Source organism: Calliphora vicina, chromosome 2, assembly GCF_958450345.1.
Source record: "Calliphora vicina chromosome 2, idCalVici1.1, whole genome shotgun sequence".
Classification (NCBI taxonomy): Eukaryota; Metazoa; Arthropoda; class Insecta; order Diptera; family Calliphoridae; genus Calliphora; species Calliphora vicina.
The window spans coordinates 112,125,333-112,148,402 of record NC_088781.1 but is presented as its reverse complement, the minus strand read 5'-3'; positions in this window follow the sequence as shown (position 1 = coordinate 112,148,402).

Here is a 23,070-nt window from a genome sequence, read left to right as displayed (position 1 = left end):
AATGTTCAAATCGAATGTCCACAAACACTACTCCCTCTTTCCTCCCTCCCGTAACCTATTTTAACTATTTTCCTAGCTCCAACACAATGCTTTTCATGAGTAGGTGTCATTATCTGAGTGCTGGTCTAAGAAGAAAAAAATTCTGCTGAAATAATGACGCTGTAACGCAATGATGGCTACACACTGTATTACAGCTGCTGATTGCGTGGCCTACACATTAAGAAAACATGTTCCAGGTTATCAAAATAAATATCTTAACAGAACAAATATTTTCAAACTGATTAGTTTCAGTTTGAAATCTGAAATTTAATTGTACTAGGGAATTTTTTTACACGAAAATAAAAACTTTTAATAGAACATGTCAATTCTATTCTATCAGTGTATTACAATTTTGTAGTTAGTGCCACAAACAAACAAAAACTATACTAGCAACAACAAAAAAAACTAGAGGTTTAAAATTGTATAAAGAAAGGTAGATGAAATCGTTTAGAAAAACAACTTGTGAACAAGAGCTAAATAAAGTGTCATGGCATAACAGTTTTAACCATAGTGTACTTATGTATGTCTCCCCGTCTATCTGTCCGTCTGTCCATCTGCTTGTCTTTCTGTCTGACTGCTTGCAGAGCAAAATACTATTTAATCCACAGTACGACAATGAAAAAGCTTAAGAATGTCAACTACATGGAAACACGTTGAACAGAACATGCCAAAGGTGTGAGTGGAAAAAAATTACTATTTTAAGTATTAAAACTAAGTACGAATGAATTCTTTTTTTTGCGCAAAAGTAGGAGTAAAATAGTGAGTATTAATATGAAAAAGATTGTGCTTTACACAGGGATGGTCAAGATTTGAGAAGGAATTAAGAAAATATATTAAGATTAATAAAATTTTATTTTTGTTTTTATTATGGGGCATTTAAATTATTGAGTATATATCGATAAAGAGTAAATATATTCCAAAATATATTGAGAGGAAAAAAAATTTCCAAATTTGTATCTATGGTCATACAAAGTTTGAAGTTGCTCAAAAATGTTAAATTCGTTGTGTTTTGTGTTTTACAGAGGTTCAAATTTAAAATTTTATATAAGAACTAGCTTTACCTGGTGACCTTCGCTACCCCAATCGTAGTAAAATAAAAAACTGATAAAGATTTTATTTTTTTTTTAATTTGTTGTAGTTTTTGTTGTTATTTAATTATGTGGAAATGGTCCACTGTTTTGATCTAGCATTAACAGCAGAACCTATCGACAAAGACATTGTCGCACAGTTTTGAAAACCTCACTAGCGTACTGCTGCAAATATTTGATAATAAATATTTTATTTGTATGGGAGAGTCATTGCATAATGTTCCGATCTTTTTACTTTTAGCGGACTGGTATAATATATAATATTCATAAAGTTAGTAGACTCCCAAAAATACAGTTATTCAGATCATGTCGTAAATAAAATTATTTTCAGACTCAGTAGGATAGGCACCAATATATTCAAGGAAAGCTTCTTCTCACAATAAGTGAACTCATGGAATCAGCTCTCAGCGTTCTGCTATCATGGGCCATGTCCTGGTGTCAACCCTGGCAAAACCGAACTGGTTCTTTTTACCAGGAGATATAAAATCCAGAATTCAAACTTCCACGATTGGATGGTACTTTTCTGAAGACCTCAAGTTTAGACAAATATCTTGGCGTAACTTTGGACTCCAAGCTCTCGTGGACACGTAATGCTGAGAGTCGAATGAAGAAGTCATTATGTGTCTTCTATACATATATGTAAGAAAAGCTTTTGGAAGAGATTGGGTCTTAAACCATATATTGTACACTGGATGTACAATATATGGTTTTGAACAATGGGGCTCTTGTTTGGTGGAGAGCGGTTGATATTAAGACTCACCTTTCTATTATAAACAAGGTACAAAGACTAGCATGTCTTACAATTACTGGCTCTATGAATTCCACACCCCAAGCCGGTCTAGAGATGATGCTATACAACCCTATGATATATATATCATGTGCATTTCTGCTAAGTCTGCTCTACGACTTAAACAGTCGGGCGGACTGAAGCATGATCATATTGGTCACGGCACCATCCTACAAAAGATAGGCAGGCCAATCATGGGCAAGAAACGGACAACATAGTACCTACACCAAATTTTGATAGCTCATTTAGGTTCAGTATGTATACCGACAAGTGATGGTTGGGCCGCGAATTATGTCCTAATGGACGACGTTATCTCAATCGACACTGATGGTTTAATGACAGAAATAACTACAGGCTCGGGAATATTCTCCGATGAACTGTTCCTTTTGTTAACTCTTCGATTGCCTTCGATGCAACAGCGAGAAAAATCCGGGAACTGAATCTCGAAAATTCGACTGTATATCTACTTGGACAGCCTTGCATCAATCAAGGCTCTTAACTCCAATATTATTAGGTCGAAATGTCTTCTCAATTGCATCCAATCACTGGCACAACTGACACAACAGCACGTCGAGTTGGGGTTCCAGGAGATGAGGGCATCTGGGAAATAAAGTATCTAATGAATGCGCAATCAATGGGTCGTCCCTAGACGTTTGTCATGCATAAAGGAATAATCACACTCCGTTGGTGACCGTATCAAAATTGATTGACGAATTGGCTTTGAATAAGACGGAACTCAGGTGGTTAAATATCATCACATGTAGAATATCCAAAATGCTCTGACCCACTCTGCCAAAGGATAGGAACAGGACTCTTTAGTCTCTTAGTAGGAATTCGATTAGGCATCTTACGGGTATAGTCACTATATGATTGGAAACATTTCGGAAAGAATGGGTTACCCACGTTATAGCTATTGTAGAAGTTGTGTAGATGCAGAGGAGGAGGAAACGGTACAACACAGTTATACGATTTTTATTATTTACTTTGTATGGGAGGTGCCATGCCCACAATTGATAATCCGCCCATTTTTCTTACAAATATTTATATGGACGACAAAGTTGTTCGTGCAAATTATGAGGGCTCTATCTATAGTTTCACAATTATATTTGCAATGTATGGATGTGGCATCACAAGCCCACTTGAAATTTCAAAACAAATTTCGACCTATATGGGAAATAGAAAAGGATTGCCATGAAGTCGTAAAGTGTAAAGAGATCATTAAAACAAGAAATATATATTTTTGTTGAGTAATAAGTTTAAGTAAATTGAATATAAACAGCACCTTTTTTCAAGAAACTTAAGTTTATGTCTATGACCTTATTATACCCTTCGCCATGGCAAGGGTATATATAAGTTTGACATTCCTTTTGTAATTTCTACATTTTTCATTAGCGACCCCACAAAGTATATATATTCTGGATCTTTATAGATAGCAAAGTCGATATAGCCATGTCCGTCTTTCCGTCTGTCCGTCTGTATGTTGAAATCAACTTACCGTGGCCCATAAATAACTTACATACATGATTCATACATCAATATGTCGGGAATTGTTCCGGCTCGGTTGCTATTTAAAATCGACAAAATCGGCCAACAAGTGGCTGAGATATAAGGAAAAAACCTGGAAAACATAGATTTTTGGCCTATTTTTTATCTATATCTGATTACTAAGTCATTAATATAGACAATATAGATATCTAATGATGATATTTTAAAGTCCATTGCAACGATGCATATAAAGCTATAGTTGGACCTACAACGGGTCAAAATCAGGGAAAATATTTTTTAACCCGAATTTTTTTTGTCATAAATTATTTTTTTAAAAATTAAAAAAAAAGAATTTCAAAAAAAAATAAAAAACTTTTTTATAAAAAATGTTCGAAAAAAATTTTTTTAATTTTTTTTACCTAAAAATATTTAAAAAAAAATAATTTTTAAGTATAATTTGGTGAAGGGTATCTAAGATTCGGCACAGCCGAATATAGCTCTCTTACTTGTTTTTTTTTAATTGAGTTGTTAAGTTTTTACCATTCCCGGCCCCTTGTTTACTAAAAGGTTTTACCTCCTATGCTAACATGCCCTGTTACATTTGTAACATTCTGTTGTGGTTAGAAATACAAACTTGTAAAGAAATGCCATCTAATGAAAGAACAAAAACAAAGATTGCAAGTGTATAAAGCGGAAATCAACACAACCACAAAACAAATTTATAAAATGGCAGTCTTAAACACACACACACATAGACACAAACGCCCAACTCTATGCTCTAGTTGTGTTCGTTACTAAGTAAGTATGTGTTGTAACTTTGTGCACGTTTTTCTTTGCAACATTCTTCTTTATATTATTATTTTACTTACATTTGTTTTGCAATTTTATTCATTTTTCTATAGACTCACTAAATGAAAACTACCAGTATATAAAATTATATTTAACACAGCATGTTACAAAACTTGTCTTATTTGTTTGAATGTGTAACTGTGTGTGTTGTGTGTGAATACGCCTGAATGCATTTGTATGTGTTTTTAGTAAAACCTTTAAGCTTTTTGTGAAAATCTCTTTACATAAGCGGTAACATGAACACCGATGTGTAAAATGCCGGCAGCATTTTTGCCCCACCATCATCATTATTGTTCTCATCAACATCATGAGCATCGTTGACATCATGTTTGTTAGATTGTGGTATGAAGTTGGTAGTATGTACAGCAACAGCAACAATAATACAAAACACAAAAAACGCTTACAAACATCACACCAAATTAAATGTCACAAATGTGATTAAGGGATTAATATAAACATACAATATGACTCTACAAAAAGCAGTTGCGGTGCAAGTAGCAAGTAGTACTTTCAATTCCACGTTTACATATTTTGGTTGCTGTTGTTGGTGTTGTCTGCTTTGTTTGTATGACAAGTAGTCACAAAGTATCAACTTCTTCTCACTTGTTTGTGTGCAACGACTAAAAACCTCATTTGATAAGGACTATTGTGGTTGAGAGTTATGTTGAGACATATAGCAGCGGAAGAAGGAAAAATATTGGACAAATATTGAGTTCTACTGATAGTATCCGACAGTTGCATGCGAACAACGTGTGACCTCAATTACATATTACCAGTCGAAATCTGTTCGTTTTACACTTGTCTAGGTCTCCCCATAGGATTTATTTACATTGTATAACAGAGGACAGTACGAGTTCTTACGAAATCATACTTCAGTACCCTGTTAATAGAAAGAGAGTCTTAAACTTTTCTTATTAATTTGAAAAATTAATATCTGTCACCTTGTTCGAACAGGTAGTTCATCTCCGTTTAAAATCTAGCCCACTTTTGGACACCATTTTCTTCAATTCTCTTTTAACAAGAGCCCAATATCTCTCCACTCACCTTAGCTCCGGGCAGTTTGGAGGATTTGTCCTATTGGATAGTAATTTAGACAAGATCGGTCAAGAACTCTTTGAGTTTCGACATTTTGGCCAAACAGGTGCTTTTTTTCATCCATGTAACTTATTACCTATTGTTCTTAGCAAAATTTGTCTCAAATTGTTTAAATAGCTATTACTAACGTCTTTACACTTTTTTCAAAATGGGCCCTTTTTTCTCAAAAGAAATCTTAGGTCTTTCCCTTGCAAAGCTTTTTGGTCGGTTAGTGGGACGCGAGTTGGATATCTATCAAAATAAATGTTTTGCAACTCAAAACATAAAATTAACTTTTTTTGCAAAATCAAAAACTTTGTTGACTTTTATTTTCACTTTTTTTTGCTCAAAAGAAAGCTTAGTTCTTTAGCTTTAATAGCTTTTTTGTCACAGAGCCTTTTTTGGTCGCTTAGTGGGATGCAATTGGGATATCAATCAAAATAAATATTTTGTAACTCAGGACATAAAATTTTTGATTTTTTTTTTAAATCAAACGTTTTTTTCCAAAATGGGCCCTCTTTTTAAATTTTTGTTTGCTCAAAAGAAATCTTAGGTCTATTCCTTCAATAGCTTTTTTGTCGCATAGTGGGATGCGAGTTGGATATACATATATCAAAATAAATGTCTTAACTCAAAAATTGTATTTCTTAAGTTACAAAACATTTATTTTGTTAGACTCTAACTCAGAGAGTTCTTGACCGATCTTGTAGATAATTTGTGTCTAATTACTGTTGAATAGGACTAATCTTTGTGCAAAATTTCATCCCGATCGAAAGACATCGGTTTTAAAAATTTGTTTACTTGACTGACATCCCTCATATATATGTTGTATATGTATATGTTACAAACGGAATGACAAATTCAATATACCCCCATCTTGTGGGTATAAAAATGCGATAGACTGGAGGAGAGGGCGAATGTGATATACCTCGTAATAATAGCTTGAAATTTGAGTGAAAAAAGCCAATAGTTCGTGGAACGAAATAAATACCTTAGTAGTGGAAAAGCAAAAACCGTTAATACCCTATGTTCCAAGTAAAAGCCGGTGGTTGGCTTTTATATTATAACAAAGATAATTTTAGTATATCTTGTTACATCTTTCAATTCAAAACTAAAAATTCTGTTTATAAGCACGTGAACGAATAAAATATGCTCATATAGTAATTAAGTTTTGCTGAACTCCATAGAGTACGGAAATACTTATAATTTTTCTCGATCACTTCGTTTTAGTGAAATAACGGAACTTAGTTACAATTTCAAAATATTATAAATTTGTTATTTTTAAACTAATTTCAAAAGATTTTTTTTTATTAAACGTAGTGACAGAGTAAAACTATGAGTATTTTCGAAACTACGAGTATTTTCGAAATTTCTTTATGAGAAATTCTTCAAATTTTTGGGGTAGCATAGTGTAAATGGTTCATCATGATGGCATGTTTGGATGGAAGGCAACATATGATAAATTCTTAAAAGTGATTAAATATTATTTGCCTGTTTATTGAAAACAACAAATAAATTTTAAAATTTTTTGTTTGTTACGAATTCCTGGAAAGTATTAAGAATATATTTGAGAAAATTGAGATAACACCAAAAATAGAAACTACGTTTCATTTACTATCACTCTGTCAGATCGAAATTTTGATATAGTTTCTCATTTAAAAATTATTTTTATGTAAAAATTTGCTAACTCGATACATTTTTTGAAAAAACGATGTAACTCCATATTTGATTAAAGAACTGAACAAAAAAACAATGATATTTTGAATCTAAAACAAGAAAAAAACTCGGTTTAATTTTGATATGTATATAAGAATAAAAGATAAAAATATTTTTTGAAAAAACTGGGTAACTCCATTTTTTCGTAAAAAAACGGATAAATTAACGTACTAAAGTTGCTTTAATTCCGTGAAATAAAAAAAAGTTTTTCTTGGAAAAACTAGGTAACTCCATTTTTCGAAAAAAAACAAGGTAACTGACATCGATGTTCGGTTCTGATGTCCAAAAATTAGTTCAATGGAACCAGAAATCTTCAACATTATTTAAAATTATGTTTTGTTTAATGCGCATGCATAATTACATAAATTCATATTAAATAATTAGTGAAATATGTTTAAAACTTTAAATGTGTTTTTCTCGTGTTTTCAAAAAATGGAGTTACCTAGTTTTCCAAACCACCACAGATATAGTACCTCCATAAGGTAACGTGTCAAAATAATGCCATTACGTTTATGGATACACCAATCCGTGATATTTTCCTTATGTGATATTTTCCTTATTAAATATTTCAATATTTTTCATAAATGAAGGTCCGTGGATATTATGATAATGGATGTTTTAGTGCACTACCATAACGTCCTTGGTACCATTAAGCTTTTTCAATTAATCTGGGGCGTCTGATGTAGAGGTACCAAATGAGAAATAATTCATTAAAAGTATTACATAGTACTAACATTGTATCCTTTTTTATTGATTTTCACAAGTGCTATAAATTCGTACACTTTTGTATAATTCGTGGCTGTTCTAAGAGTTCTTGCCACTCTATAAAAACATTGTTTTCATTATGGTTAATTTGGTATTCGTACAGATGTGCTTTTCAGCTTAAAACAATTTACACATACACATTCATACCTCCACATATACAAACACATCCAACACTGTATACACTGATAATAAAAATAAACAACAACAAAAAAATACAAAAATTATATGAAAAAACTTTTTTCCACTTGTTTAACTTTTATACTCGTACACAGTAAATATAATGTTGTTATTGCTCTGCTCTTGCAGCTTTTCATTTAAATAGTATTGTTGTTGCTGCTGTGCTTCATGCTTTCCAGGCACAAATTAGTTTTGTTTATATTGTTTAAATTTGTATGTGTTAATGTGAGAGTGTATGAGTGCGGGCATCCTTGTTCATATTTGAATAGTCTGTGTCTGTGTAAGAATTTCAGAAAAACCAACACAATTCATACAATGTTGCCGAGACTTAAAAACTTTTGAGACAACAAATTAAAATTATATGGTTTAATATTTGTAAGGATGTGTTCATGAGTGTGTGGGTTGGTGTTATGAGGGAAGGCTAGGAAGAACTTTCAACATTATATCTTTTGTGAAGAAATATTGTTATGAAATTATATTATCAATTTGAATCATGTTTATCAATATTTCCATCGGTATAAACTTCTACTTATAAACAATTTAAATAACACGCTGTTATTAACATTGTTTATAAGTATGACAACATTAACTGTGAAGCTGCTTTAAAAGCACTGAGTGATCATTAAACTGAAATAAAACATTCGCTGATACTAAAAATGGTACATTCTCTCAGAATTTCGATTCGAAACGCTGCAAGGTATTCAAGGAATCTTAGTGTACCGCGATCTTGTTTACCTTATTGGTCTTCTGGCTTCTCTTTTGAAAATGTCGAAACTGTGATATAGTCGCCCTGGCTTCAGGGTACTTGGTCACTTTGAGTTTTTTGTTTAAGTTTCCTACATTACTTCCATAGGTTCACCATTCTACAATTCCACTAATTCCCTGGAACTTTACTAACTTCCAGGGTCTTGGATTAAGGCCATTTGATTAACTTCATCCCCAATGAAACGCAACTTTATGCAGATTTATCTAAACTCCATATTTCCACACATTCTCTCAGAATGTATCCTATTTTCAGACTATTCAATTTAACGCAGAACTGATTACATGTTTTTCTTTTTGCCCTTATGGTATTTCTTTTGAAAGTATTGATGCTTTGATGGTAGTCGTCCAAACTCCTGGAATCTTGCCCACTTAAAAGTTTCCTATTTACTTAGGTAAATCCTTCCACAATTAGAACATAGTTGTTGGAATTTTGTAAGTCCCTGTAGCTATATAGTTTCGGATGAGTCGACAATCCACACCGCTTGGATATTCCATGCATTTCAACCAGTTTGAAATCAGTACCTGAGCTGCAATGTTAATCAAAGATCGAATTAAACCAGAGAGTAAATGACAGGACGTGTGCCATTTGGTGAAGAAAAGCTTGGAGGCGCTGATTGACAAACTTTCATAGCTTCAGGGTACTCGGCCGCTTTCAGCTTTTTGAAAAGTTTCCTACGTTACTTCCATAGGTTCAGCATTCTACAATTCTACCAATTCCCTGGAACTTTACTAACTTCCAGGGTCTTGGATTAAAGCCATTTGGTTATATTTTTTCTCAATGAAACGCAACGTTATGCACCCATTCTCTCAGAATGTTCCCTAATTCCTAACTCTTCGTAAACATGGTGCTTTCGTGGAAGTTTCTATAATTTACGAAGAACTGATTATATGTTTCTATTTTTGCCCTTCTGGCTTTGAAAGTGTTGAAGATTTGATGGTAGTCATCCAAACTCCTATTTCCTTAGGTGTATAATTCCACAATTATAACCATAGCTGTTCGAATTATATAAGTCCCTGTAGCTATGTAGTTTCGGATGACTCGAACTTCAATAGTTAAAAGCCACACAACTTAGATACTTCAATGCGTTTCTCTAGAAAGTGACTAAAACCAGTCTGAGATCAGCACCTGAGATACAATTGTCAGCATAGATCGTAGTAAACCTGGGAGTAAATGAAGTCTGCAAATTGGTGCTGCAAAGCATGGGGGCGCTGATTGACAAACTTACTTACAGTCATGATGATTCCTTTACAGGATTCCTTCATGGAAAAATATCTGGTATGCCGAAGCGATTTGAATTCAGAGATTTCTACCTTGCCGTTAATGCGTTTTCCAATCATTCAGTCCTCTACACCTAGTCCCATACTTCCACCGCCGTTTGAAAGGGAACGTGATGCCAAGATTCTTCTCGTTATAATATCCCATGATCTTGTCACCATTAAACAATTTGGGGTCATCGTACGAGGTAAAGTAATCCTCTATGAATGGTAGTTCGTCAATCAGCGCTCACAATACTTGCTCCTCCAAAAGCGATTGAGAGGTGCCAAGGCCAATTGACAGGTCCATTTTTCAATATAAAGTTATCGCCAAATTTTGATTTCAATAAATCGATGGTTGCGGTCGCCCTATGGCATGTAGCTTCACTCTGTTGAAACCTTATCTCGCACGGATGAGTGTCATCTATATTTTCAAACAAAAATCATTGATAATAGTTCCGTAACTATATCCATTGACTGTAACGCGAGTTCCGGCTTGAAAAAAGCGTGTAAATTGTAGCAAAAGGTGCTGTTTTCTGGATGTAATGGAGCTTGTATGATTTGTTGCAGATTGGTCTCTCCTCATATGCGGCAATTTTGTTTATTAATACAAAAATTAACCTCATCGTTGAACACAATTTTGCCAAAAACAGTCGTTGTGTGAATCGATGACTTGTTTTTAAAGTAAATTTTGATTATTTGGTAGAGAGTATACGAAATACTCCATATAACCGATCTTTGACAGTTAATCCCTTCGTAAGTTCTATCGGGCTTAAAACACTGTTAATATTGGCCAATTACATCTCAGGAGCTTATGTCAAACTGGTTAATAGTTTCAGACACCTGCGTCTCATTTTATCTTGGTCGCTTTATATGTTGAAGTAGATGTTGCTGATCCTCGAATTGAAAAATAGCATTCAGCACCTTGTGAATTTTTCAAACCGAATTCGCCTGTGTATTTTATCGTGATGTGTCTTCTAAGATGTGGTGTGTCTTCAAGCGTCGTTGCGTTGTTGGTCGTGATCGATACACTGCTGACATGCAGGACAAGTTAAGTCATGTTTACAAAAGGAATGGGAAAAAAATTAAATTTCTTTCCCTGAATTGCTTTAAACTTTTTGAAAGTAACTTTCAGATTGAACTCGCATTCGCATCCGGATTTTGTGTTTGTTTGAGGGTTCTAGAGTACGAGTACCCAACCAACAAAACACTTGTATCATGTTATTGGGTTTTTATGGCTATGTTTGTGTTGTATGTCGGTGTTTGTTATAATGGTCTTTGTTTAAATTGTTTTTAATAAGTTTTTATTGTAGCACATTTATGTGCATAAAACATGTTAATTAGCAAAATTTTCAATATTTGTACTTTGTAAATAACACAAACATAATTTAAGTAGATTGGCTTTCGAAAGTATTTCATTTGGTTGAAAATTCCATAAAATATGAATTGTGTTTTTAGGAGGGAGAGGACAAGAGTTAGATTTATGAAACTGTGGCAAAATGGATTTTAAGTTGGTTATTTTCAATACTTAACTTGGTTTCGTTGTCAATTATGAGTAAGTTCCAAATTGTTGGTGACCAGAGAGAACTGAAAATTTCCCTGAATCTTCAAATTAAACAAGGAATAATTTCGAATTCGTTACAGTTTTACATCTAGAATTTTTCGAATTTCCATTTTCTCTATATTCTCACGATTTCAATTCTCATATTCATCATTGAAAACAAAAATTTAAGAAACATCTTTTTGTCACATACACAAATTTCCTACGAACTTTATTAAAGAAATGCGTATTTGTAACCAGAACCTCTTTGTAACTAAAAACAATACTAAAGTAATTTGCAAAAAAATCAAAGGACAAACTATTTAGCAAAAATAATCCTTCTTAAGCAACACAGGACAAGGTCATAAATTCTTCCTTGTCTCTTTAAGGTCTTTTGAAGTTTATGCCGACTGTTTTGTTTCAATTTAACTGTTCTTTTTGACATTGGGACAATAAAACAAACAAAGAACTAATATTAAACAAAAGAAATTTATTTTTTTCATTCAATATTTTTGCAAACTAAGCAAAATATTACTTTTTTATTGTTCCATTTTTTTTTTTGGTGAGCTGGCAAAAAATTTCTCCATAAAAATTTCGGCATCCTTTTAAACACACACAAAGCAAAAAATAAGACAGTATGAAACCAGTGATCTCTCTCAATCTATTGTGTGTGTTCTTAGACGCACATGGCCGTGAAAAGAAATCAATGTCAGTCAGTCCTTCTATTGTCTTAAAGAAGAAAAAAAGAAGTATTACTTTCAGTAGCTAAATTTAAAATCATGATTAGTTAGTTTTTTGTCTTTTGTTAGTTATTTGTGCATTTCAATAATGACTAAACAATGTGTCAAATATTATATTTATTTAACAATTGTCGGAGTGATCCCTTGTCTCACAATCTTTTTTCATATTAATGACACCCAAAAATGAAAACAGAACTCCTACAAATTTCCAAGATTTTTATCAAATGTTTATTGAGTGATTTCAAGGAAATTTCTATTGTTTAAAATAAAGCTGACATTTGTTTGTTTTTTGGCGAAATGATTTGGTTTACGTGTGCTTAAGCCTGCATGCCTACTTTGTAGATTAAAGGACAAGCACCGGCAATTTGGATTATGAAAATAATATGTGCCATTTCCTGCCTAACAAAATGAATCAATTTCAACAAAATTTCAGGTGGTCTAGTAAACGGAATGTTTGCTTAATTATTTTAAATAAATTCTAGGAAGGATTTATGCTTCAAATACTTCAATACTTCAAAGGCAGGCGTAATTTTTTCGAAAGGATTTTGTAGTTTTGTTGTAAAAGTGGAAATTTAAACAATATTTTCCGTAACTCACCCAACCAAAAATGTTGAATTATGGAAGGAATTATGAGAATGAATTTTTCTGAGATATTCTTTGTTGAGGCTAAATGTTTGGCATTGAAAATTGGCAAAATCGGTCAAATAGATTTAGCACAGGCGCGGATTCAGAGGTGGTGAAATAGGAAGTCCCCCCCAAAACCGAAATATTTTCATATAAAATAGGAATAAAAAGAAAAATGTAGAACAAATTTTAATTTCCCCCCCCCAAATGGTTGACCTGGTTCCGCGCCTGATATAGAGTTATGTACCAAACTGAGAGATAACCCCAAAAAGTGGATATTTTTTCAAAACTTTTTTGCAATTTTCTTTAAATGTATAGAAGATAATGCATTAGAATTTTTACACGTCGCACAGTAGAACATGTGAGGTTGCAAAAATCAAAATTTCATGTGCCCCTAAAAAATATTGATTAAACCTGTTTACAGAAAATTGTCCAACGATTTCAAAAATGCTACTCTTATTACAAGCAGATTTTTGGTTCAGAAAATATAGCCTTTTAAAGTTGACTGATTTTCAGTTTCAAAAAGGCAGACAATTTTTAGGTAATTTAGTGTAACTGATCGTCATTATTTTTGATTATTTTGATAGATATATTTATTAAGAAAAGAATAAAAAAAATTGTACTGTTTGCTTTGTATTTGTCCTGGTAAATCGATATTTACCAACTATCTATTTTTTCAATATTTCTCAACTTTGAAGGAAAATAAAAAAAATATAAATTTATATATTTGCCATATTTTCAAAATAAGTTCTTTGATTACTCCTTTACATAATGCAAAAATTCCCAGCTGCCCGTCCTTTTTTGATAGAGGTAAAATTTTGAAAAAGACATGGTTCCAAACGATATTTACCAACTATACATTTTTTCAACATTTCTCCACTTTGATGGAAAATAAAAAAAAACTATCTATTTCTATATTTGCCATATTTTCAAAATAAGTTCTTTGATTATTCCTTTACGAGTCGTTCCTAATAAAAAATAACAATTTGTGTTGAAAATGGTAAGAATCTAACATGATTTCTCATAGAACCCCTACAAATATCTTCCCGGAATAGGGATCTATATTACATACATAAATGATTATATAATAGTGGTGTATATATAAAATTTGATATTGAAAATAGGCAAAATCTCATAAAACTAAATGTACAAAAATCGCTGTCAGCCAGTTATAACATTCTTCCTCGTTTAAATTAGTCTTCTAAAATGTCATGTAATTCATTCCCCTTTTTTATTTTAAAGTAAAATACTGATTTCTATTTAATTACACATAAACTCAAGTGTCAAGTTCACTTTAACAGTTTATTAATAAATGTGTGCAGTCATTCAAATAAGAAGAACAACAATAAAATCATTGTCAGCATCATCATAATTCTTTTAATCCTTAAACAGCAGTCCTGTGGGGATGTCTGTGTTTTTTTTACATTTTATTTCTCTCTGTCTCACTCTCTATATTTGGTACTCGAATTATAAACGTTTTGTGTTGTAACTACTTTTACAATTGTATAAAATTTGTGATGTGTAAATGTGTAATGATTGACGTGACATTAAATGACAACTTGACATAAAACGTCATATGACACACAGTCATGCCAAAAAAAGAAAAGCTTGAGGAATCTAAATACAAACATAGAGATAGATAGATTTATTTAATAAAAGTATGTATGTTTTTATCTAGACATAGAAATTTTGTATGAGTGTGTACTATGTATAAAATAGAAATTTCATAATTTCTTGTTGTAGGGATGAGAGAGTGATTACATTTTGTTTCAGTGTTAGTGGGATTATGAAGAGGAAACCTTAGAGTTCAAAGTGATAAAATCTTGCTAACAGTTCTAAGTTATTAACAGTTTTACTTCAGGTATTTTGCACGTATCTCTTAAAAATATAAATTCTGAACAAATATAAAAAACAGATAAATAATTTGTTTGATCGAAGAAATACACTGGTTATAATAAATTTCAGACATCTCTTTAGATTTAAAAAGTCGACTGAAGTTATATACTGGCGTAAAGTTCTAATCAGTCTTGCACAACCTTAATTAGGAAAGAGTGATCGATTTTTTTTAGAAATGCTAAAAAGTGCTAAAAATAATAAAAATGTGATAAAAATATGTTTTAAAATTTATCCCAATATGAGAGATCTATTATTAATTTTCAAGTTAATATTTTAACTAATATTCAAAGATTAATTACACGGTGATACGTTGGAAAAAAAACTTGGAAAACGGACTAGCATGGGTTATAGGTCTTGCTGAGTACACTACAAATTGTCTCCAAAAATTTCAGAAACACCCTCAAATTCAGAAGTTATTCTGAAAAACCGTTTTCAGTGATGTTCGTCGACTTATCGAATTTTTTAACGGATTTGGAAAGAAAACTGATTACGCTTTAAAATGACGTGCATTTTTTGATAAATTTTTAAGTTATAAGTATTGCTTTTGTTAAGAATATCTAAAATAAAAACAAAATTTATCAACTTTTTTCGCTTTTTTTTAGTCGCTTTTCATTGATTATTTTGATATGAAAGTTTATAAAAATTTATACTAATATATAAAGAAAATTTAGTTCTTAACAAAACGTGGTTTTAATTATTCAAATCGGATGAAAATTCTAAAAGTTATTCAACTTTTAATTAACACCATTTTTAGTATTTTCTTCCCCAGCGCATATAAAAAATAAACAAAAAACTGTAGAAAAAAATATTTGTAAAATTTTGAATTTACAAGGTAAATTTGTTCGAACTTTTTTCAAAATAGTTTAATAACTTTTGGAAATATAAACCGATTTTAACAAGTAATATCTCATTTTTTCCCATATAAAGTTGTCTTTAAAACACTATGAAAAAAAGAATAGTTTTTCATAGAAAAAAATTAAATTAACTATTGTTGAATAACAAAAATTACGAAAAAATAAAGCGAAACTTTTTATAAAAACTTACTCAATTTTTTTTGATATACATTTTGTGTATAAATTTTATGAAAGCCTAATTCTTTGTCTATCCATAATTGTTCATAATTTTGAAATCGGTCTAAAAATAGTTTTTCTAAAAATTTTGAGGGGGTTTCAAAATCTTTGAAAACGGTTTTAGTATGTCCTCACCTAGGCCTACAACCCTCATTAGGTCGCTTTTCAAGTTCTGACAAAAAGTGTCAGTTTGTAGCAGAGTGTTATTAAAACACTGGAGGCTCCAGTAATTGTTAATATTTATTAGGAGTTCCTCAACTAATTCTATAACGCATTTTTATACTCACTACTTGTTATATTTTGGCGTTAATATTTTTAGGAATCATTCGAGAACTAGTTTTTCACTAGTGATTTTGATTTGAAATTGCCACGCTCTCAAATATTTCCAAGAAGCAGATTGAACATTTTGTATCGGTTGCTCGGTTCAATTAGAATTAACATAAAAACGCTTGATAATCGATTTTTGTATTAATTTTGTGTTCGTTGATCGTTAGTTTGGTGTGCAAAAGTGATAAGCCCATTTTCACAAGTTTTATAGGAGACACAAAAAACATTATAAAATCCTTTGTTTTAAATATTTTTTAAATATGTTAAAGCAGTTTTTATACTTATTTGGTGTGATTTATAATTGGTCGTAGAACCAAAAAGTATAAATATTCCTCATGAGATTCAAAGACTATCTAGATATGGTTTGTTTGGTATTGAAAAAAGAAAGTTGGCAACCCTTGTTGAACAAAGTGTTTTTTCTGTGAGCTCTCTGCATATAATTTTTTAAAATATATTTAATTGAGTATTTATTAAAAAAATATAACTGATAAACAGTCTAACAATCAATCTAAAAATAATAACTCAATATTTAATGAAGTATGAATAATTCAACTCGTAGAAGTGTGAAAATAAATAAATTATTTTGTGCACAATGCAAATTAGAAGTAAATGAAGAAAAGGAAAACAATATTGCATGCGATAAATGTGATAAACTATACCATGCTCAGTGTTCTAAATTGGATAAGCGCCAATACGAGCGATTGGTCGAAAATGAGAGTGAGGAGTTCATATGTCATTTATGCGAAGGAGCAGAGAATGGAACAATTAAAGAAGAATTGACATTTATCAAAAATAAGTTAAATCAGCTGGATCAACTTTCATCTATAAAAGATTCGATTACTTTTTTATCGAAGCAGTATGATGATGTTTTGAAAACAATGGTTGATAACAAAAAGAAATTGGATGAAGTTAAAAAAGAAAATGTTTATTTACGAGAAGAAGTAACAAATTTAAAAATGTCTATGAAATATTTAAACGATGAAAGGGTTAGAAACCATTGCATTGTAATGGGATTAAAACCAGATGAAAACATTTCTGCTGCTGAAGCTGTTATTAATATATCTAAAGATATTGGTGTTGAACTGACAGCAGACAACATTGAAGATGCTTATTTTTTAAAAAATCGAGGCAAAAAATCACTAAATAAAAATATCGTTGTAAAATTTAATGAAAAATCTTCAAAAAATAAATTAATGGCTGCAAAATCGAAATTGAAAGAAAATGAAACTACAGAGAGAGTAATTATAAATGACTTGCTTAGTAAAGAGACCATGGCATTGCTAAATTATGCAAAAACATTAAAAACTGTTGGTTACAAATTTGTTTTTCCCAACCACGGTCGAATTTTTGTAAAAAAGAGTGAGATATCCCGACCCCGTGTACTGAGGAATGAAAATGACGTGGACAGCCTTTTGCTGGAAGCTAGTTCCAGTAAACCGAGGATCCGCAGATCGGTCAACAGTGGTATTGTATCCCAAGTAGAGAGCAGCGAAGATGAAGGTCAATCTAATTTTATGTCACCAGTTCAGCACTGATAAATTTATAAAGCTGTAATATGTTATATATATTTTAAAAATATTTTTTATATGAATCAAAATCAATACTTTACAAATATTTTTTCCTTTGAAACATTTTTGAATAATATAAATTATAATTATATGAACATTTTTTCAATTAATTTAAGAAGCATTTCTTCACTTAAGAAATTTAATAATTTTAAAACTTTTTTAGCAAAACTACCAAAACTACCTGATATTCTTGCAATTCAAGAAACTTGGTTTGACGCAAAATGTTCGCAAATGTATAAAATACCTCATTACAACTCTGTACACTGTTGCAGAGGAGATGGGTATGGAGGAACATCCATCTACATAAGTAAAGAATATCAATATGCAGTAAATTGTTGCGAAAGTGATCGTTATGTAGAAATTATTCAGTTAACATTCAACAATTTTAAAGTAAATGGAAAGCCTTTTGAATTTATGTCATTTTATCGTTCTCAAAAATGTAGCGTGAGAGATTTTGTGGAAATTTTGGAAAATAAAATAAGTAATTTTGCAAGTAACTCATCCATTGTAGTAGGAGATTCAAACATTGATTTACTAAGTACTGTACAGGGTTGTGAGATCATTAACTTATTTCAGTGCTATGGACTTAAATCTTGTCATATGATGGTTACAAGACCGAGTAGTGGCACATGCATTGATCATGTGTTCAGTAACGTGGATGAAAAAGTTGCTATAGATTCTGTAGAATGTGATTTGTCAGACCACAATCTAGTTTGCTGCAAATTAAAATGTCAAATAAATCAGAAAATATTTTCGAGTAAAATAAAATACCACTGCAATTATGAAAATGTTAAACAATATTTGAACCAAAACATAGAACATATTTATGAAGTTGATTCTCCATCGGATATTGCTTCAAACTTAATTAATATTATAAACAATGCTGTTACCGCTGGCACTTCAGAAATCAGGACAAATAAACTAATAAAATGTGATCTGGCTCCATGGATAAATGATAATTTATGGAATTTAATGGAAATTAAAAAGAAACTGTTAAAACTTAGAAGAAATAAAAGAAATGATACAGGTATAGCTGATAGATTAAAGAGAATTAGTAAAGTAATAAGAAGAGCTACAAGGGAATCTATGAATTTCTATTATGAAAATAATTTATTAAGATTTGGGGGTGATGCAAAGAGTTGCTGGAGGTTTTTAAATAATGTTATGGGTCGATCTAATGATAGAGTGGTCAGCATAGTTGATAGCAGGGGTTTAAGTGTAGATGACAATAAATTGAAATGTACTCTTTTAAATGAATACTTTGTAAATTCGGTTAATTTGTTAAAACAAGGTATTACAACATATTCTAATGACTCATGCAATTTATTGAGGACTCTAAGACAGAGTAACACACGTTTTCATTTTAAATCTATAACCATAAATGAGATACAAAGCGTAATTATGGCTTTAAATACGTCTAAAAGCTCAGGTCATGACAATATTTCTTCGAAAATACTTACAAACTGTTGTGATATAATATCACCTCATATATTAACAATTTTTAACACAATGTTAAATACTTCCATCTATCCCGAAGCTCTGAAATTGCATAAAATAATTCCCATACCTAAGACACACAATTCTAGAAAAGTTGAACAATACAGACCAATTGCTTTGTTATCAACTATAGATAAGATCTTCGAAAAAATAATTCATTCTCAGTTCCTTGAGTTTCTGGAGAATGAGTCTTTGTTAAGCAAAAATCAGTTTGGATATGTTAAGGGAAGTGGGACGGACGAAGCTGTGGTCAATGTAATTAATACAATATGTGAAGGTTTAGATAAAGGTTTTTGTGGGGTGGCAGGTATATTTTATGATTTTAGCAAAGCATTCGATTTGGTTGATCATAAAATTTTACTTGATAAGCTAAAATACTATGGTTTTCTTGGAGATGAACTGGAGCTTATTAGAAGTTTTTTGTCCAATAGGAGACAATATGTTGAAATTGGTGGAGAAAGAAGTTCAATTCTTCCTATAAATTGTGGTGTTCCACAAGGAAGTGTCCTTGGGCCTCTTCTTTTTATGATATATTTAAATGATATCAACAATCTAGGTCTTACTGGTAAAATTATAATGTTTGCTGATGACATCGCACTATTTTATCCCTACAAACATGACATAGCTTTAAAAACACAAATGGAGAGAGATTCTGCTTTAATTTTTGAATTTTCACGTATAAATGGGCTTGTTATAAATGCAAATAAAACGAAATTAATACGTTTTAGACCACATTCACATAGCATTAATAATAATTTCAGCATTTATGTCGATGGAAATGTCAAAAGTGAGGATCATGAAATCAAATATTTGGGTATAGTTTTAAAAAGTAATTTAACTTGGGATTCACATATTAAATCACTGAAAACTAAGGTTGCATCGGCGGTCGGTGTTCTATTTAAATTAAAAAGAAAACTCAACATCAAGACAAAAATGTTGATTTACAATGCCTTAATTCATAGTCGTTTAGAGTACCTTGCTATAGCATATGCCTATAAAAAGTCGAATGAATTAAAGTCTTTACAATCAGTACAAAATAAAGCTTTGAAATGTGTGTATAATCTAAATTCAAGACATAATACATATTCTTTGTTCAAGGATTATTGCAAAACAACATTACCTATATATGGAATATATTTAAAACATATATTGTTCTATACATACAAATCACTTCATAATATTGGACATAGATCCGTAAAATTTTATAGAAATCAAAACAGATTTAATACAAGAAACATTTATAATCTTAGAATACCTAGGTGCAGATTGGAAACTACCAAACAAAGATTAGACTATGCCGGCAGTGTAAACTTTAACAATTTACCAAGTAACTTGAAAGACTGCAATCGTTTATCAACATTCAAGAAAAACATAAAATGGTATATTTTGCAAAACTTAGAAATGCTTCTTTACTAATACTAAAAAACAAATTTTTAAATAATTGTAAATAATTAATAATGGTTTTTTTTATGTAACATGTATTAAAAGTCTATTTAATATTGCCAACTTGTCTCTTTAAGCCACATGTGGCGCGAGACATCTTATAATGAATTGTATTAAACTAATTTTTTAAATAAATACTTATGAAAAAAAAAAAAAAAAAAAAAAAAAAAATGGTCAAAACCGATTCATGATTTCACATAGCCCCCATACAAACGTCCCCCCGGAATACTGTTTCCACAGCTATAAATATGTTGATTATGAGATTCAAAGACTATCTAGATATGGTTTGTTTGGTATTGAAAATGGTCAAAACCGATTCATGATTTCACAAAGCCCCCATATAAACGTCCTCCCGGAATACTGTTTCCACAGCAATAAATATGTTGATTATGCCATAATTCTAATAAAATTTTCCACAAATTATTTCGAAGAATTCGTAAATTATACTGTAAAGTATGACGAATATCGAGCAAAATTTGTAGCTAGACCCCATACTAGGTCCCCATAGAAAATGACTTGAAAATTCGTAATCGTATATTATAATAACTATTATTATAATAACTCTATGGGTCAGTGATCGGCGGGGTTTCTGCTTACCGCGAGTTAGTGTCGGCGTTTCGCTGGGCAGGTCTAGACATCGAAATATATCGATTTAAAGTTAGTAAGTAAGTTGGTAAAGTAAGCTTAGCGTAGGCTACAACATAGTCAATAAAGGAAAGCGCTATTTTTGGTTTTCCACCTATTGCGTCTATGTTAGACTAATATTTTTGGACATTACAAACATCAGCACATACGCATAATAGCCTCCCCACCATGTTGGGGAAGGGTATAATAACTAGTTCATAATCGTTCCATAAAATCTGCGTAAAGGTTCTATTAAAATTATTCCGAAGCGTCGCGACGTAACAATTTCGAACAGAAATCATTGGTCGCGAAATTTTAAAATTAATTCACAAGATTTAGCTTGGTAAATTCAGTTTTAGTTTGTTACTTGACAGTCCTTAGAATAGTTTGGTAATCAAATTCATTCAAGGCTGTATGACAACTCCCTTTAAAACTCAATATTTTGAGTGAATAATAATGCTTTTAATATATATTTTTTTAATTTTCGAAACAGCAAAAAAATGTTTAAGGTGGATACCTAAAATGATCTCTAAATTTGTTAATATGCTATTAAATAGAACTTTTTCGGGTATATTTTTTTATAAATTTTCGGAATATTTTTGTCGAGAATTTCTTTATAAGTTTTCTTTTTAAGGTCACCGACTATACTTTCTTAATTGATTTCAGTTAATATTTTGTTAATTGTAAATCCCATTTTTCTATTGAGTGTTTGGTTTCCTGTTTTAAGTTTATTTGTCCCATTTAAATTCGTTACATTAACTTAGGTTATCTTCGACTTTTTGTATTGCAAAATCAATAAAAAAAGTCAATTTCAACTCTAATAGAAAAAAATATACAGAAAAATACAATTTCTCAATACAAAATAAATCATTTAGGAAATACAATAATGACTTTTCACAAATTATTCCAACATTTTTGATTTCAACTTCTCCAATGATTCCTATTTCTACATTTCCCTTACTGTACTATTGCTGGATGCTGAAAGGCTCGAAATTTGAATATTGTACGGTCACTTTTAATTCTAAATGGTGAAAAACTTCGAATATATTCCAATATCTTTAGTATTAAGAATTATCTATGTTTATTTCACAAAATCCTAATAATTTTTGTTATGTTTTTAAAATCTTAAAATGGTTTTAATAAATTTTTATATACATAATTTTATCTAAACTTTCATTCATAAAAGTGATTGATTTGATTAAAATTTGTTGAAACTTTCAATTACTTGTTTTAATAAAATTTTAATTGAAAATTATTTCAATAAAATGTACTAGATTTAATTAATATCATTTTGATAATTAAAGCAAATTCAAATAAATTTTTAATTGATATAATCAATTTCGTAATTTAATAAACAAACTTTCTTTCTTCAATTCAATTTTTTTTAAATTTGCAAATTCCATTTTTACTGTTGACAGTTTGGTACACCAAACCAATATAAACATCGCTGTATGCATACAGCTTTTATTTATACTAAAACTGTAACAAATTTTGAAAATGAATGCGCATGTCTAAAAATAGTAAAGTTTTTCGTTGACAAAGCACTACTTAAGCACATGCATGGCAGTTGACTAAAATTCATTTTTACTCGGGCATGCGCAGTAAAGACTAAAATTCTATTCTTTAAAAGAAACCTGTTTGCAGAAATTGTACGCTTGTGCATCAGCTATTTATACTAAAACTTTAAACCGAAGCGTATGGGAATTTTTGTTCCAAAGTGATGAACGAAAATGTTATGTTTA